This window comes from Carettochelys insculpta, chromosome 12 (assembly GCF_033958435.1).
Source record: "Carettochelys insculpta isolate YL-2023 chromosome 12, ASM3395843v1, whole genome shotgun sequence".
Lineage (NCBI taxonomy): Eukaryota > Metazoa > Chordata > Testudines > Carettochelyidae > Carettochelys > Carettochelys insculpta.
The window spans coordinates 13,876,455-13,895,462 of NC_134148.1; the positions used below are offsets into that span (position 1 = coordinate 13,876,455).

Sequence of the window (19,008 nt, forward strand, 5' to 3'; positions counted from 1 at the left end):
AATACAAGAACTTTAATTTTCATACCTATATAGGATGTTGTAGCTAAATCCATTTATTGCCTATTCATTCAGTGCATTCTTTTCTCTAGTTGCTGTTTCCCCTGGAGAAAATTGCGTGTTATAAGTAATTAGAAAAAGTGGAGGCGTAAACCAGAGTAAAGATTAAAAAAAAACCTTTAGAAAAAGTGCTCCTACTCTCCACTGTTCCGCAGCAGACTGTGATATTTCCCAGCATTTTAAACCTTTAGATGTCAGGACTAAAGATTTGCCTGATTCAACTTTGCACGTGTGCGTGTGTGTGTGTGTGTGCGCACGCACGCACGCACGCGCAAAATATTTACTGACCAGAAAGCGTATGTGTGTTTGTCCATATATCCAGAAGATAATAAAGAATATTTTTTGTCTTTAGTCTGCTGTAGTTCCTCTAGATCTGCCATAGTCTTTTAAAATAAAGTTCAATGCACATTTCTGCTTTCTGCAAGTACTCAAAACCAGTTCCCATAACCTTATTTTATCCATCTCAGACTGTATGCGTCTCACGCAGCATACAGCTCCAGTGCATTTGGATAGAGATGAAATGGGGGTGGTTGTATTTAACAGACACACAAACACCTCTGAAAAAATCTCATTTCAGCAAGCTTTACATCCCCAAGTGTTTTATTAAACAAGTCTGATACCATCTGTTAAATCAAATATAGATCATTTCACATGGTTGTTAAATAGTTACAAAAATTAGGCATTTTTCTTCTTGGAGATAGGAAAGAGGCAATAGGTAGTGGTCAATAAATCTGTTGTAAATTACAATCCTAATATAACTATTAAAAGAGTAGTAACCAAACTAGCTAACCAAATACTAACCAAACTAGCTAAAGAAATTAACCTATAAGAGTGTACACTTCTCATATTCACTCCCACCATTCCATCCCAATAAATGACTGTTTTCAATGTACCCTACCAAAAATTACACCTTAGACTAATGCATCCTCCAAATGAAAAAGAACTCTTCAAAGAAAAATATTTTTGTTTTACAGTATAGCATATCTCCCAGTTAATCACTGTCCTCAAATAATGTGCAAATCAGCCTTTGAATTATATATGAAGTAATCTTCTTTGTTGCAGGAACTAACTAAAGCATCAAAAGTCAGTTATCTGTCAAAGGAAAACCTCAGGAATAAAAGTGTTTTGATTTATGTCACCACATCCACCTGCAAGTTAGTTTTATTTATATATTTGTTGTGAGTCAGATGTTCTTAAAAGAAATCTGCAATTGTCTGTGAACCTCAAGAGGTCCTTTGAGAACCTTCCTTTCGTGAGAGCAGATTCTAAGGATTTCAAGTCACAGAACAGGAAGAAATAAATGGAATCAAGGGAAAACTATGACTTGAGTTCTTGTCTCCTACGCAGTGAATCCTGCACCTAGTTTAAATAGATAAATAACTATGAAATAGTCATTGCTCCAGAAGTGATTTTTACATGTTGCCATAAATTTAGGGTTGGCAATCAAAAGAGCAAAAAGAGCCATTTTTTCCCCAAATTCTGTTAAAAGCGCAATTCAAGAGCCACAATGCATGTGAATATGAGGCGGTCCTTAATAAATAATGTCAAACCATACTTTCTGTAACCCCCTATTAAAGGGAGAGCTATCCAACATTTTGAGATCACATATTCTTTGCTCTTTAGAAGTGAGTTCATTGTTTGGCTTTTAGGTTGCAGACCCCTGCCATAAGTGGTCCCAAAATGAATCTCAGATCATCATCATTTTATTTATCTTCACAATGAACCAAAAGCAATAGGACTGAATGGAACAGTTAAAAGACAACTGCTTCACTTTGAGAGTTTCTCACATTTTTTTATTTCATTTTTCAAAAGCACCTCTCTCCTCAGCCTTTACCCCAACAGATAAATTTCCACTGAAGGGCCAAGGAAGCCTGCTTTAGTGACAGATTGGATATGACTGTTGTTACGACAGTTCGTTCATGGATAGATACTAGGGCCAGCCAAATGCAAGAAGCAAGGCACAAAGAAGTAAAGGGGTCAGAAAAATTTGCTGAAAGAATTGTATTGATTTCTTTTAACATCCTTGTCTTTCCATGACTTGAGCAGATTTACACTTAATGCAGATTCTGTAGAATTTTGGCTTTAAGACTAACAGGAATGTTATCTTCTAATTCAAGGTGTTATATTGTTGATATTGTTACTGTTTTATCATCATTTTTCTATACAACCAGGTCATTTTAGGAATTTTGTTCATTTGTTTTTAATCACAGCAAGATATTCAGGATCTTCTCATGTGTCATTCTCAACACAAACATGAAGAGGAAACATAGGGGAAAAATCAGATACTTAGGGCTTGTCTACACTTTCTGGTAGATCAATGCTCCAGAGATAGACCTCCTGGGGTCAATTTAGCAAGTCTAATAGGAATGCGCTAAATCAACCGCTGCTCATCTCTTGTCAATGCCAGTATTCCATGGAGTCACTAGGAGTAAGGGAAGTCAAAAGGAGAGATTCCTGCATTGACCCCACCACAGTGGGATGCCACAATAAGTCAGACTAAATTATGGTTGACTCCAGCTATGCTATTCACCTAGCTGGAGTTGCGTAATTTAGTTTGACTTTGTCCCCTGCTGTAGGCCTGCCCACAGTAATGAAATAATTCTTAAAGCATAGATGACTCAAAGCTGGAAACCCCTGAGTTATATCCCAGAAGTATTTTATCTGTGCATAGGACCACGGTGTCCAATACGCTTTCCATTTGCCCCATGTGGCAAACAGGACCGCGCAGTGTGGTGAAGCAGCTCATTAGAGTTGCACACATTGAGCACCTTCCACGCATACACCCCACCATTTGGTAGAACAAGCGCATGGCGGCAGAGGTAGGTAAGTCGGACTGCAGATCACTCGGGGTCATGGGGTGGCACGGCTTCGGGTGGTGGGGTGGTTCATGCAGCGTGGCTTGGGGCGGCTCCAGTGAGTCACTGGCAGTTTCCATGGGTGGGGTGTGCCTGGCTGGCAAGTAGGGGAGTAAAGTGTCCAGCTTGGGGGGCGGCACCTGGCCAGAGGGCATGTTGGCTGTGGCAATCGCTTAATTTTGTTTTGGACACCGCTGGCATAGGATGAGCTACTTACTGCAGCTTGACACAAATTAACCTGAAGTGGGTCACTAATACTGACCAGGCTCTAACCATCTAGACTTTGATGAGACTCCTACATGGCAAAACTAATTAGAAAAAACAGTACTAAAATATTGGTTCCCAAACTTTTTCATTTCCCCATGTTCATGAAGATAGTGCTTTTTGATCCACCTCCCCTCCACACCCAGAATCTCATCTTAGCAGTCACTTGATTAATAAGTAATACATCTTCATGTCACTCTCCTATTTCTGAGTCCATTGGTGTCTGATCAGCCTAATTCCAGAGCCACAGATCTTATCACAGAAGAGGCAGGCATTAGTAGCTTTTGGAGGGCTGCAGGGCAGTTTTGATTTTCTTTCCTCCTTCTCGGCCTGTCCTCGTCTGCACTGCCATGAGATCTCTCAAATTGCAACCCCCCCCCTCACAGATTTCCATTCTCCACTGGGCATGTTCTTGGGGAAGGTTCTCCCTAGTGTCAACACCAATGCTGTACTTTTTCATGTGTGCCTTCAGCATGTCCTTATATCACTTCCAGTGGCCCCCAACACTCCTCCATCCTTCCTCGAGTTCAGAAAACGGAATCTGTTTTAGGAGGCGCTGATCAGACATCCAAACCACCTGACTAGTCCACTGAAGTTGTTGATGAATGATAATGGCTTCAGTGCTGGTCATGTTCATCTCTTCCAGGCATTAGTGTTCATGAGCCTATCCTCCTCCCAAGAGGTATTGAGGATTCTCCTGAGGCAGCATTGATGATATTGTTCAAGTGCCTTCACATGATGCTTGTATGTTGTCTAGGTTTCACATGCATATAGTAGCATTGGAACAACCACTGCACGGTATGCAAGGAGCTTTGCATTTGGACAGATGTCGCAGTTCTCAAAGACCCTTTCTCTCAGGTGGACAAAAGCAGAGCTTGCACTGCTCAGATGATGCTGGATTTCTGCATCAATGTTGACTTTAGCAGAAAGATGATTTCCAAGGTATGGGAAGTGCTCTACATTTTCCAGCAATTCTTCAATGACAGAGTCTCATACCACTATTGTGGCAACTACAGTAATTGCACACAGTCAACAATTAATATTGAGGGAATATTTAATACATTTATAACTATCTAATCATGAATATTAACATCTGGAAACAATGGGAAACAGCATCATGTGACTAGCCAGCTGTCCAGAAAACATCAGCAAGCGCTGCATAGATAACAAGTGACCTACAAATGCATTTTGAGGACCTGTGCAATAAAATATATAGAACTTGTCAAATGTTTCAACAATTTTTGTTGATGTTGACAGAAAACAAAGTGTTTAAAAGTGTAAGTTTGCATAAAAGTTTTGTGTAGAGTCAGCTCATGTTCTTGGACTGTGTCCATTTATTTGGGCGAATATGATAAACATCTCTTCCTTCCCCCAACCTCCTTTCCAATTTCCTATAGAAGTACGTTGCACTATTCTGGTCTTTTAAGCAGGACCTTATGAGAATTACCTCCTTGGCAAGACAACACAGAAAGAGAGCCAATGTCATCTTGTTTGCTTTTGGAGAGTGCCTCCTTTATGATTATTTTTCTGTGGGGGGGCGGGGTTTCTCCATTGGGAGATGCAGAATCTCTGGAATGCTAAGTAACAGTCCAAGTTATGAAGACCTCCAATAAGTTTGTTGGTCAGGAAGTGTTTGTTTCTCACTCCTGTGCTCTAGCAGACCTGCTGTACCAAACCATATCAGATGCGGTTTAAAACAGCTCAGCATGTTCTAGATTTTAATTTCCTGTGGCTGACATCATACAAGACATTTTTCAGTTTTAAATTAAAATTACTAAAAGCTAAGTGATTTGATGGACATGGTAGAGATTTAGTTCAGAATAACAAAGACAATAATAATCATGAGGCATTAAACCAAAAATTTGTAAAATAAGCCCATCTTAAAGGATGTGGGGTCTAGAATGGGTCTGTGAATGAAAGAACACGCTAGAAAGGTTACTTGGATGTTTCTCTGCAGTGGTGTTCCTGAGAAAGCCAGTCTGGTAATGCTTCAGCAGACAGACACATTACCCTGATAATATACTGTATAAAGCATTCAATGAAGTATTCAATCATTTTTGATTGTTGAATAGGAAATGGCCACAGTGACCTTTTGATTCTTTTACATTTTCTTTCATTGGTCAGATTAGTTCTGTAACTCATACATATGAGTTTCGTTCTATCCCTTGGTATTTAGAGAACGAATCTGGAGATTAGATAAGAACTTTAGATATTAACTTTGTGATCTATATTAGTGATAGTATTATTAGTTGTAACCACAGACCTCATTCCTATTGGAGCCCCACCGCAGTAGGTTTCTGTTCAAACGCACAAGAAGCGGCTATGGGCCTGAAGATATCACAATCTGTGTAGTGTTGGAAATTAGATGTGGTAGAAGAAGCTCTCTCTTGGGAAGATGGAAATTTTGGATCCAAACCAAGCAATGATGTACCATTGAAACTGAGTTGTATAACACCATTGCAGTCCCATGCATGTGTAAGTGTCTTTTCAGGATCAGAATATTGAGTAGTAGGGTGTTGCTGTATATTAGAAGATGTAATCTGTCTGTTTTCTCTTATGGCTGGGCTGGAGTGTTAGATCATACCCTGAGTTACACATTTCAGGGGAGAGGTTGGGTGCCTGATGTACATCTGCCAAAGACACTGTTTTGGAAGAAATGTGGGAAAAATTAGCTGATTCCCGTAGGTATGTTTCTCATCATTTCTACACAGTCCATAAGCAGCTAGATCCAGATCCTCAGCTAAGGCAGAGGATCACATAATATAGTTCAGAGGAAAGGAGAGTGAGGAGACAATGGTTGTCATTGAACTCTGACTCAAGGCCAGCGGCAAGCACGCCTACTTCCCTGACGTAATTTGAAGCAATCTAAAGGCTGGACAAAGTGGTCCCAAGAACCAGAGATCCCAAGAGGTCAACATGGCAGCCTGGAAACAGGAGAGCATTAAGAAGCCCTGTGCATAGGGTTGCAACAAGACAAACAGGGACCTATGCAGTGTCCAGTCAGTATTGCTCACCGGGCACCAAAAGTCTGTTACTCTAGTAACCAGGCTCCACTGCTGGACGAGTGGGAAGAACAGCTGCTGCTGGTGGAGCTCAGGCTTCTTCCTATTAGCTGAGCTCCACCAGCAGCTAATAGGAAGAAGCCTGAGCTAAGGAACTGGCTGTCAGGTCTGGCAGTGAGATGGGTACCAATGCCACCAGGAAAGGGATAGAGACCATGTGCAGCATGTAAGGAGCTGGCCAGGCTCACTGCCTGTCATGGCCTGCTAGGGTGGCTCATCATCCCAGAGCCCTGGGCCACTCCAGCGCCTTGCTCCAGGGGCTGACACTCTTCCCCTCCCTCTACCTCCTCTCCTCTGTGTCCCGCCCAACTGGACAGACAGGTTGTGTCAGCTCTTCCTAGCCCAGCTCTGCAGGCAAGTCCTAGAGGGGAAGGGAGTGATGGAGGGAGGGAAGAACGAGTGTTGGGGGTCCTGTAGTGCCCGGTTCTGAAAAATTGGAAACCTGGTGACCCTAATCATCAGCCACACCCTTTATGCTGGCAACAAGCTTTGAGTCATATAGGAGTAGGGTGGCCGTCCATCTCGATTTGGCTGAGACAGCCCCGTATTTTGGGCACCAGGAAGGTGTCCCATTTTATTTTAACAAAGGGGATAATTGCCCCATATTTGCAGGGCTGCTGGGAGCGCATGGACATGGCTGCCACCTGGCCCCTAGTTCCCCACTGCTGTGGGAGCTGAGAAACTGACCAGCACTATTGCATCTGGCTCCAGGCTCCCTGCTGCTCGCAGGAGCCAGGAAAATTGACCAGTGCTGCCATACCTGGCTCCAGGCTCCCTGTTGCTCACAGGAGCTGGAAACTGACTAGGGCTCCCCCAGAGCCACAGGGAACCTAACAGAGCACCAGTGTGGGGAGGACAACTGTGGGGCTGCAGCCCATTCCTGGCACCCCAAGACATGGGGCAGCCAGGAGCCACAGCTGCCCCTTCCCCCCCCCCCGCAGCCAGGGAGCACCCCCTCACCCAACAGGTTGGCAGCCCCCACAGGGCAGCCACTACTTGACTCAAGGTGATCATCTGTCCCATTTTGACCAGGACACCCGTGTCCTATATTTAGCCTAGGGGAATATGGTCACCCTATAGAAGAGCCATTACACTGGGTGAGCCTCACAGGGCAGTGCTGGTTGTAGAACTGCTTTGCACCAACAGATTGGCAGAAAGTACATTGCACAAGTATCAGGTCTGAGGGCTTGATCCTGTGAGGTTTCTGGCTGCACAGAATGCCCAATGAAGTGAATGGTGCTCAGCTTCCTTGCTGTGGTGAGGAGAAATCTCCTAATGTGTTTGTTGCTAGATGTGGACATCATGGCCACTGGAATTTCCATTCACTCATCATCATCAACCATGGGCTCAGCACCCGTTGGTGTCTGATGCCTCTCTCACTATTTCCTTCCATCTTTCCCTGTCCATTGTGAGTTCGTGTAGACTTGCTCTTCACCAATCTACTGTATCATCTACCCATTCTCTGCAGGGTCTGCCTCATATTTGAATGATCCGTTATGCTGAATACCATCATCTTGGTTTTTCATTCATTGTTCATTCTGCAAATATGCCCAAATTGCTGTAACTTACGTTGTATAACCTTCTGCAGTCGGTTCTCTTTCGGCTGTATCTTCCGATATAATTCCTTGTTGGTAACTGTCTATATCCATCCTTTTCTCAGGATCTTTCTATATCAACTCTTCTCAGACGCCAATATTCTTCTCTTTGAATTTTTCATTATCATCCATGTCTCACATCCGTACAACATGCTGCTGAATACACGCATTTTCAAGACACTCAGCTTCGTTCCTAGCTAATTGCTTTGATCTTCCAGATCTTATCTACCGCCTTCAAACTAGTTCTTGCTTTCACTATTGTAGTTGCTATTTCCTTCTTATGTTTCATTCAGTGATCAACTTTATTCAGTTTGTTAATGATTCCGGTTTCCAACTAGTCTGCTGGTTACCCCCTCATCCCCTCCCTGTATGCCCAGTGCATAGCAATTCAAAGCGCAAGCAGAGGGATACTGAGCCAAGCATAGGAATAATCAAAGCATTATCAAAATTTTCACATTTGTCAAAGGGGCAATAAACAAGAAAGAGGAATCTGAACAGGTGAATGTGATTGTGAATATCAGTCTTGAAGTGACTTAGTGATGTAACATCGGAGGGAGATGGGGAAAGGACAGTGGAATTTTGGTCGTATACAGAGGCATCCTAGCACTTGGCAAAAGCACGTAATAGTCTCTCAGTGGTTTGGGCATTGGCCTGCTAAACCCAGGGTGTGAGTTCAGTCCTTGAGGGGCCATTTAGGGGTCTAAGGCAAAATAAATTAAAAAGGTAGGGGAATTGTGCTTGGTTCTGCCAAAAGAGCAGGGGACTGGACTTGACGACCTCCCAAGGTCCCTTCCAGCTCTGTGAGATGGGATGTGATGTGTGCCACTATTACAATCCCATCTGAGGACTTCCCACCCAAAGATATTGTTTAACTGAAGGGAGTTGAGAAAAGAATAACAAAAAGGATTAGTGACTGGCTAAATTGTCTGATGAGGAAAGAAACGAAAAGTTAAATACTTTTCTCTCATGTATTCCAACCAATATTTCTTCTAAGGTCTTTTTTGGCTAAGCAATGTTTATGGGAGAGACATAACAGTTTACAAATGTTGGAAGACAGTAAACACCTAGGAGGTAGAGGAATTCAGTGAGGAATAATAAGAGGAAATTGAGAAAGAAGATATTAATGGAATACCAGGGAGAGCTTTCTTAACGTCAGAGTGAATAGATGCAAAATAAAAGTGACATTCCCATTGTTTGGTATGCTCATAAATTAACTAGATAAAATGCTAAAGTATCTCCCAAAGGGAACCATTTGACACTGGCAGAGAGATGGACAAGATAAATTTTGTGATTCTGAGGTTTATATAATACAGCCCATCAACTTTAGTCTGCTCTTCCTAAATGTTTATTCTACTGACACTTGCTGAATTAGGCGGGAAGATGTTGTGTGAATATTTCCTGAGGGGATGCATGATATCAGGCCTAGGGAAAGGTTGCAATGTTTGGACTACACATCCAAGTGCAATGTCCCACACATAGTATTCAATTATTCTTTTCTGACAAATGACACATAATTAAAATTAATATTCAAATGTGTCTGAATCACTGTGATGAGCTAGTGATTCAGGTTTTCTCTGGAAAGAAATAAGTGAGTGGGTGCCAAAGCAAGGAGAAGTCATGAGTGAAGAGTACGTGCTGTTATTCACAGCTTTCTGACATGCAGCATTGTCACTAGCTTGTACACCAATCAGATGGTTTTTTTCTCTCCATTCTGACCTGTTTGTAGAGCTTTTGTCTTTTTGTTCTGTTACAAAAATCAGTTTATGTTTAGTTAGAATCAGATTAAACCTGGAACAAATATAACCTGAAATAATGCTACAGGTCTAGTGCTTCTATCCCCAGAGTTTTATAATGAAGGAATTTACTAGTAACATATTGTCTGGTCATTTAAATACTGTTTGTGGCAGTCTTGCTATCATTCTGTCAAAATAAGGGATGGAGAATCCACCACCTCTCTAGGCAATGCATTCCAATGATTCACCACCCTTTTGGTGAAGTAGTTTTTCCTAATATCTAACCTACACCTCTCCCTCTTCAACTTCAGCCCATTACTCCTTGTTCCGCCATCTGACACCACTGAGAACAGTTTCTCACTCTCCTCTTTAGAGTTCATCTTCAGTAAGTTGAAGGCTGATATTAAATCACCCCTAAGTCTTCTATTCTGTAAACTAAATGAGCCCAAATCCCTCAGCCAATCCTCACAGGTCTTGTGCTCCAGCCCCTTAATCATTTTTGTTACCCTTCACTGAACCTGCTCCAGCAAATCCACATCCTTTTAATACTGGGGGGTGGCCAGAACTAGACACAATATTCAAGATGTGGCCTCACCAGTGCCAAATAGAGGGGAATAACTACTTCTCTAGATCTGCTCAAAATGCTCCTCCTAATGCACCCTAGTATGCCATTAGCCTTCTTGGCTACAAGGGCACACTGTTTACTCAAACCCAGCTTTTCATCAACCATAACCCCTAGGTCCCTTTTCATCATACTGCTGCTGAGCCAGTCGGTCCCCAGCCTATAACAATGCTTGGGATTCTTCCGCCCCAGGTGCAGGACTCTACACTTCTCCTTGTTGAACCGCATCAGATTTCTTTTGGCCCAGTCCTCCAGTTTATCCAGGACATTCTGGATTCTCTCTCTATCCTCCAATGTATCTACCTCTCCCCCTACTTTTGTGTCATCCGCAAACTTGCTGAGGGTGCAATCCAGTCCCTCATCCAGGTCATTAATAAAGATGTTGAATAACACCAGCCCCAGAACCGAGCCTTGTGGCACTCAGCTTGAAACCGACCGCCATCCAGATATTGAGCCATTGACCACTACCCGTTGGGCCTGACCATCAAGCCAGCTTTCTATCCATCTTATAGTCCAAGGATCCAATCCATATTTCTTTAACTTATGGACAAGAATGTTGCGGGAGACCGTATCAAAAGCTTTGCTGAAGTCAAGGTATATCACATCCACTGATTTCCCCATGTCCACAGAGCTTGTTACCTCATCATAGAAGCTAATCAGATTGGTCAGGCAGGACTTCCCCTGGTGAATCCATATTGGCTACTTTTGATCACTTTCACCTCTTCCAAGTGCTCCAAAATGGATTCCTTGAGGATTTTCTCCATTATTTTCCCAGGGATTAAGGTAAGGCTGACCGATCTATAGTTCCCTGGATTGTCCTTTCCTTTTTAAAAGATGGGCACTATGTTTGCCTTTTTCCAGTCATCTGGTATCTCGCCTGATCTCCAAGAATCTTCAAAGATAATGGCCAAAGGTTCAGCAATGACCTCTGCCAGTTCCCTTGGTACCCTTGGGTGCATTAAATCCAGACCCATGGATTTGTGTACATCTAGTTTTTCTAGATAGCTCAGAACTTGTTCCTTCCCCACAGATGGCTGCCCTCCACCTTCCCACACTGCATTGTCTAGGACCGTCATGTGGAAGTTGACTTTGTCTGTGAAGACTGAGGCAAAAAGAGAGAAGAGACTGGTACACAACAATCACCACACTCTAGTTGACAAATAAAGGACTTGACACCAATGTCATGGACACACAATGATTGGAAATCTTCTATCAGCTGCAGCTTTCATCTGCCTTCACAGCCACTACAACGTTACACAACAGTTTCACCTCCATTATGCACTTATCCTCCATCTGCTTTGCTGTTGAGGACTTCTTGGATCACACTTTTTTAGCACTTCTTCCAAATGAGAGATTTCTTTTTCAGGGTAACTAATCTCAATATAAAACCAACATGAGTTTAGACAATAATATATAAAACTGTGGTTTGTCAAATCATAAGATCCTTCTACTGTGTGTTATGACCACATTTATTTTGACATCTGAGTTGTGACTAGCATGTGATGCATGGGGAGTTGTGGAACTGACCCTATTGCCAGTTCACAGTCATTTCTGTTAGGTCTCTCTGTGTTCTTAGATCACTCATGTATCTTCTGTAGGACATTCAGAGACACTGTGTTCTGTTCTCTCCTGTACATGTGGTGATTAATACATTTAACTCCCTTTAATTCTAACAGACATTCTGGCTGTCATCAATATTCTTCAGTACCAACTGTTAGAGGAATGGGCTTTTGCTCAGTGGACAAAAGTGACCAGTATGGAGATTGTAAGTTCTTTGGCTCAGGGTCTGTTATTTGTTCTTTGTACACTCTCTAGCACAATGGCCTGCTCCACAAACAGGTGCCATAGGTGCTGCCACAATACAAGTTGATAATTATAACAATAATAATAACCTACTTCCTCTCTTCTGCCTCCACAATGTGGATATCAGGCAATGGGCAGCTATACAAGTGACTGCAGCCATTACTAGCAGCCTTACAACAGTCCCAAAACCCCACCTGGGATCAGTAGCCAATGGATTCAAACATTCATAAAGTTTCTTGTCAAACAAAGACAAGAGAATCTGCCTCCGGGGTTATCCATCTTCCCGCTCCACCCACTCATCAGTCTGAGTTCCCACAACATTTTGGGTTTCCAACAGCTTGGAGTAGGGTGGAGAGTTTCATCTTAGTTCTACAATCCCTCACACATTCAGAATATGCTTTTATGGTTCCTCTAATATTGGTTATTGGTGAACTGCTCCACATCCATCTCACGGGCTACAGGCATTCATAAAAAGATACCTGAGGTACGTCCTCTGCATCAAATGGCAAGATTTCATCACAAATGAGGAGCTTTGGAACAGAGCAGGACAAGGACCACTTGACATTCAAATCAAGAGATGACAGTGGGGATGGCTAGGCCACACTCTCAGAAAACCATCATCCAGCATAGTCCACCAAGCTCTCGCGGAACCCACAAGGAAAATGCAAAAGAGGAAGACCTCGGCCAACATGGAGAAGGTTTACTGAGATTGAAGGACAACAACTGGGATACTCCTGGACTCAGACAGAAGTTTTGTTTCGAGACAGAGTGAAGTGAGGGAGAATTGTAGATGACCCATGCTCCACTTGGAGAATAAAGGTTTAAGTCAAGTAAGTCAGTATTGGTCATTGCCCTTTTTCTTTTCCTTCTCTACCTGTAATAAGAAGTTAGACTGGCATTATGTGCTTGCCCAGAATCCTAACTCTGAGGTTGTATATGCTGTAATCATTTGGCTCATTTTTGCCCCATTCTGTTATGAGAGGAGTCTTCATGTGCAAGTGTTTTATTTTGCTCCATGCTATTTCGTTTTTAATGTAGAGGTGTAAAAATAAAACAAAGAAAAGAGGATACATTATAAAAGAAGAGGGCTACGTCTACAGTAGCCCAAATCTTTGAAATGGCCATCTTGAAGACTGCTAATGAGGCGCTGAAATGCATATTCAGTGCCTCATTAGCGTGCCGCCGGCTGCAGCTCTTCAAAATTGCCGCTTTTCGCTGCCTCACAGCTCATCCAGACGGGGGTCCAGGCAGTAGATTTCAAAGTTGGCAGGGTCCTTTCAAAAAGGACCCCCCATCTGGATGAACCATGCAGCAGCAAAAAGCGGCCATTTCGAAGAGCTGCGGCTGGCAGCATGCTAATGAGGCACTGAATGTGCATTTCAGCACCTCATTAGTAATCTTCAAAATGGCCGTTTGCGTGGCCATTTAGAAGATTTGGGCTAGTGTAGACACAGCCGAGATGTAGTATATTTTTTCGCCTCTGTCATTTAAGTCCAAATACTCGCTCGCTATTTGGAAACAATAACTAAATTTACTGAGTTAAAGTGTGAAGTTGGCCTAATAACTTCTGAAGCAGATTTGAAATAATCTTCTGGGAGAGATTGGTAGTTTGGGGGAAATGACTAATGGGAAATGACTAATGGGAAATTATGCAAACTGCAATCTGTTAAATCATATACACTGAGAACAAACAACTTCTCAACAACATTAATGTCCCCCTGCATCCTCCTTCCCTTTTCACAGTTTAATTAGCAACCACATTAGACTGGGAATCACACCACTATCATAAGGTAAATTGTGAAGTAAAAGTGACTTATACTGATTAATATTAAATATTAAAATAGCTCATGCATGTCTGGATTTTTCCATCCTAAAAGAAGCACAATATTCCACAAACTTCATCTATATAGGGAACATTTCACCACTTCTGAAATGCAATGCTAATGTGCACCTGGTTGTTAACACTTATGGAAAAACAGATTAGGACAGGAAGTGAAGAAGAATGCCATAGCATGAAACTGATGAGGGAATTTTAGATCGAAAGTATCCAAATTATTAGTTGATCATGAAATCAGTCTTTACACCATGAGTCTTGTGAGTTTTCCATGAGATCTTTGGTTGTTGTAGATAGTTAATATTTCTGCATTCTGCCCCCTACCCAAAAAAAAACACATCCAGCAGCTTAGGGTCACCAAGTCCTAACCACATGATGAATCATTGCTCAATACTAATACAAAGCAAGGATTGCTACTTCTTGAGTAGCAGTCATGGTTTGTCCCTAGAATTCACTTATCAAAGTAGCAGAAGTAATACTGCAGCAGTGTTATATAACACACATGGCAGAATTGTTCTTTATGGGGGGTGTTTCTAAAACAGTGTTATAATTTCTGAGGGAAAGGACAGCCTTTTCAGTCATAAGATATGTGCATGGGATTTGTATATGAAAAAGAGCCTCAAAATATAGAAGAAGAAAAAAAACACTTTAGACCTCTACTGATCTGAGAATTGAAATTGCCATTTTTTTTAATGAAAAAATGTAACCTTTGCAAAAACTTTCTTTAAAAGTGTTTTGATTTTTGCCTCATTTCTACTGTCCAGCATCTTCCCTGTCTGAGGTCCTTGTGCACTTTTATCCCAGTGGTGGCATGCACTTCTGCTGTCTGGATTTTCTTGTAAAGTGCGTTGAGTTTCTTCAGGTGGACTAGCCAATCTAAATAAGTGAATTGGATATTATTATGTTTCATTGTCCAGAGAAGATATTCTGCTTTCCCTCATATACATTAATATGCATTAAAGTTGCCATAGCATTGAAATCAAGAAAATAATCTGCCAATTGAGCAAATGTGTATAGTGTTTAAAAATGAAAATGTGCCTTAAAATAGATTTAAGTTCTGTGAATTAGGTAGATATAACTTTTTTTCTTTTCTGATATAAATTATTTCCTCAAATATTCAAAAAAAAATTAAAAATGCAGCCACTGTCTATAGCCTCACCTTGAAGATTTGTTTTTTGCTTCCGTTTTCTTCAAAAGTCTGTCAGAAGGAACCCTCTTCAGAGAGACATGTGGAGAACAGACAGTGAACCATTGCTTCTGGCTACCCGTATGTCTCGATCTTTTGGATGGTTGCTTACAGTCACAGATTTCTATAAAATGTTCTTTCAAAGAAGGGCACTCAAGGTTCAGTTCACTTCCACTCTTCATATTGCTTTCTGAAAACTTTCAAAGCCACTATCTCAGCAGCACTTTCTATAGACAGCTGATTTATTTCAAAAGGCACGGATTCATAGTCAGTGGTTTTTTGACTTTTTTGGTGTGTTACAAAGGCAAAGGGATATAGTATTGCTTAGGGAAAACCCATTTTCTCCCAGGTAAACCCTATAAATGGCATTTATTTAACTGAATCTTGATCACAGTATACGTCTCATAGGCTTATCATTCCTGAGGTGCAGGTGAACTGGAGAATGAAGTACAGCAATTGTCTCGGTAAAAGGCATGGAAGGTACATTATAAGAGTGATGCACTGAAATTGGCTATGCACTTACTATATGTCTAGATAAGAGTTTTCAGCATATTCCTCCCACAAAGTTGAAATATTACTCTAGAGAATTATACAAGATGAAGAAGTTTTTCATGCTAAATGGCAAAGGGCCAGCTATTCAGTTATTTGTATGGCAGCCCAGAATAATCTCTCCTTAACTCACACCATTCATGCCAGATGTATCATTTGGAGCTTTACTATAGAACACCGCAGTGGTGCTTTCTATCCCTCCCTGCCCCAGCCCTGTGTGTATGAGAGCCAGAGAACAGAGAGACTGAATTCAGAAAACATTTATTGACCTGGAACATAGGTTTGCTTTTCACCATGGCAAAAGGTTAACAATGAAATGTCCTATCCTGTGTAATAAGACACACAGGCTACAGTTACACTACAGGGCTCTATTGACACAAATCACTGTGGGAAGAGATTTCCCGACAAAACTTCTGTCGACAGACTGTGGCCACACACAAAAGCCAATTGGAAGAGTGCTCTGCTCTGTCGACCGTGCGGCTGGACTGCCCAGCTACTCTCTTGACAAAATAAGCACCCGGAATCACAGTAGACAGGGCTGCCCGTTGTTCTGGATGCCCTGTCTGTTGAGAGAGGGTCCCCCCCTCCCATCCCCAGAGGATCCATGCAGCATTTTTGTCAACAGAATCTGTCAACAGCAGCATTATGCCTCATGGTTGAGAGGCAAAACTCTGCCAGTGAAAGTGCTGAGTTCTGGTGACAGACTGTCAACAAAATGCATTTTGTGCATGGTCATTCCACCAGTTTTGTTCACAAAACTGGGGTTTTGTCGGAAAAACTGGCAAGTGTAACCATAGCCAAGTTGTTTAATATTGTTTTGTCGAGAAGGAAAAGTGAACAATGATGCAGTAAGATTTGCAAGCAAAAAATTAATTAGGTTAGTCAAGACTAGAGAAAAGTGTGAAAAACTTTCGTGACCTAACAAAACTAGGTGGATGTGTAGCAGTATGACAAATGAAATGCAGTGTTGAAAATGCAAGCTAATGCACACTGGAAATGATCATTTTAATTTCTCAGACCCATAACTGGGTTCTAACTTAGTTATAACCAATCCAGAAAAACAGGTGATTTTCATAGTGCAAGCTTACACAGATTAGGTCTTTCTTCTGTTCAGTTGAGAGAATGTCTAGGCAGCAGTGCCAATGTTGATTTTTGGTAGATTTTACTTATCGTGGAATCTGTATGCTTTGTTTGTTTTAAATAACAATCAACCATCTGGGTATAATTTCCTGTCAGTCTGATTAGCTCTCTCTCTCATGTTCAGGTTTTTAACATACTGTATTATCCCCTTATCCCTCCATTGCTGACAATTTCTGTACCCACTACTATGACAGACATAACAAGTGGTGAGGCTTTAAAATAACTTAGTGGTTTGAGGGTTAACAGGGAAGATCAAAACAGCAATATTGCTACCTGTAGAAAAATTGCTAAGAGATGTAATACAACTTATTTAACATTTTCAGCAGTTCTTACTGTTATGGTGACTGAATGGGCTTCAAGACAGAGCTGAGCCAAATTGCATGAAGGACTCAGTTTATCTGTGGAACTGTACATATGATAAGTTTGTTCTTGAGGTCTGGATCAGAGATTAATCAATGTGTAAGACAAACAAAAGACCTTTTTGGCCTTGTTTGTGAAGGTGCTAACCGTATGTAGCTCCCGTTTTTGTCTTCGGAGATAGAGAACAGAGACACTGAATAACGAAAACCTTTATTGACCCTGAGTATGGGTTTGGCTTTCACCATGGCAAAAAATTACCAGTAAAATATCCTATCCCGTGTAATAGTACTAGAGGCCCGATGGAAAACTTCAGTGGATTTTGAATCAGATCTTCAATGGTAATTTACAGGAAAACAAGATGTCTGTGGCATTCAGTGACAGTGACTTTTAGGACACCATTAAAGATCTAGAAGACGCTAACCCCTACTCTTTAATATACTGCTGCAACTTCTGAACTGCTAGATCCCAGAACATTTTTGGTTTTGAGTTCTGTATACTTTCTATTCTGTATGTAAAGAATGTACAGCCTTTGAGAAAGTGTATTTGGCAGAATCTAATTCTTTTCTGGTATCACAAATCTCTTTTTTAAAATAATTTTATGAAGTTGTTTATATTACTGAAAACACGTTCTTGGGAGTGTGACACTCTAGATGTTGATGTTGGTATAATGTTGGCTTTGTTCTTGTGGCACTTGATATCACTAGCCATCGGTATATGAACCTTGCATGAATCTTACAGTTACTGACCTCTCTGTTTGACTGAGCAATTGTAAATTACAGCTCTCACCTTCTGTGCCACAAGCATTGTAGATGTAATATTTTGCTGCTTACCTAAGCTTTGTGCACTATAATCTCCTTGGGTAACAGTGATTAGGCAACTTAATTTGTGTTTTCATTGCTACTCATTGACACCCAAAATTCTCATTTGACTCTTCTAATAGATGTTCAGCAGCCATGACCTCTTCCATTCTCTGTCATTACTGTTGCCTTTCAGACATGAGATTGAGTAGAACAGAAACTGTCTGAAGTTCACCACAAATAGGACTGACATTCTAAGTTGCTACGTGTGTACTTATCTCCTCCAGCTTCTTTTTGTAGGTAATTTGCTCATTTTGGCCATCTTTGAAGTTAAGGATTCTGGTCTGGCAATGGATGTGATTTGATGTACAGAATTATCTTCTTATTTAGCACTAAGGCTGTGTCTACACTAGCTCCCAACTTCGAAGGGAACAAGTAAGTAGGGTGTTGGGAGATTATTAATGAAGTGATGCAGTGCATATGCAGCACTTCATTAAGCAAATTCTGCCCCACGGCAACTTCAGTGTTAAACTTCAAAGTGCCAGTTTGCGTGTAACCATGGTTAACCCTCAGGTATTTCGAAGTCCCTTTACTCCTTGTAAAGGGAGGAGTAAAGGCACATCGAAGTAGCCCAGGTACTTCAAAGTACCCGCGGGTTAGCTGTGGCTACATGCAAGCTGGCACTTCAAAGTTGCCATGGGGGAGAATTAGCTTAATGAAGTGCTGCATGTGCACCACAGCACTTCATTAGTAATCTCCCAACATCCTACTTACCATGCTCCCTTCAAAGTTGGAAGCTAGTGTAGACACAGCCTAAATATCATATTGCCAGCTGTGAAATATTACCAAATAACTCTCCTTTCTTGGCCTGCTAGATGATAAATGTTCATTCTGTACTTTTACTGTGTGGGTAAGGTCATATACCTTTCTTTATGGTGTCATTAACATAAGGTTATTTGTATATAAATATGCAAATAAAATGTTGACATGTAGAAGACTTGAAGTGCTCAAGAGCTTAAATTGACCTCCAATTAAATTTTGCTCTGCTTAAAAAATTTCTTCTCATGCATGACACTTTTCAATCTTTATTTTAAGTTACTTTCTCATTATGGTACTGGGTGAATGTTAGAGCTGCTTAAGCTATTGCTGAT

At 41.4% G+C, this 19,008-nt stretch overlaps 1 protein-coding gene across 6 annotated transcripts in view; it reads left to right on the forward strand.

The window, feature by feature from the left end:
* The window catches only part of OTUD7A (OTU deubiquitinase 7A), a 298,239-nt gene that overhangs the window by 247,991 nt on the left and 31,240 nt on the right, over positions 1-19,008 (forward strand). The gene's annotated exons all lie outside the window — the stretch shown is intronic.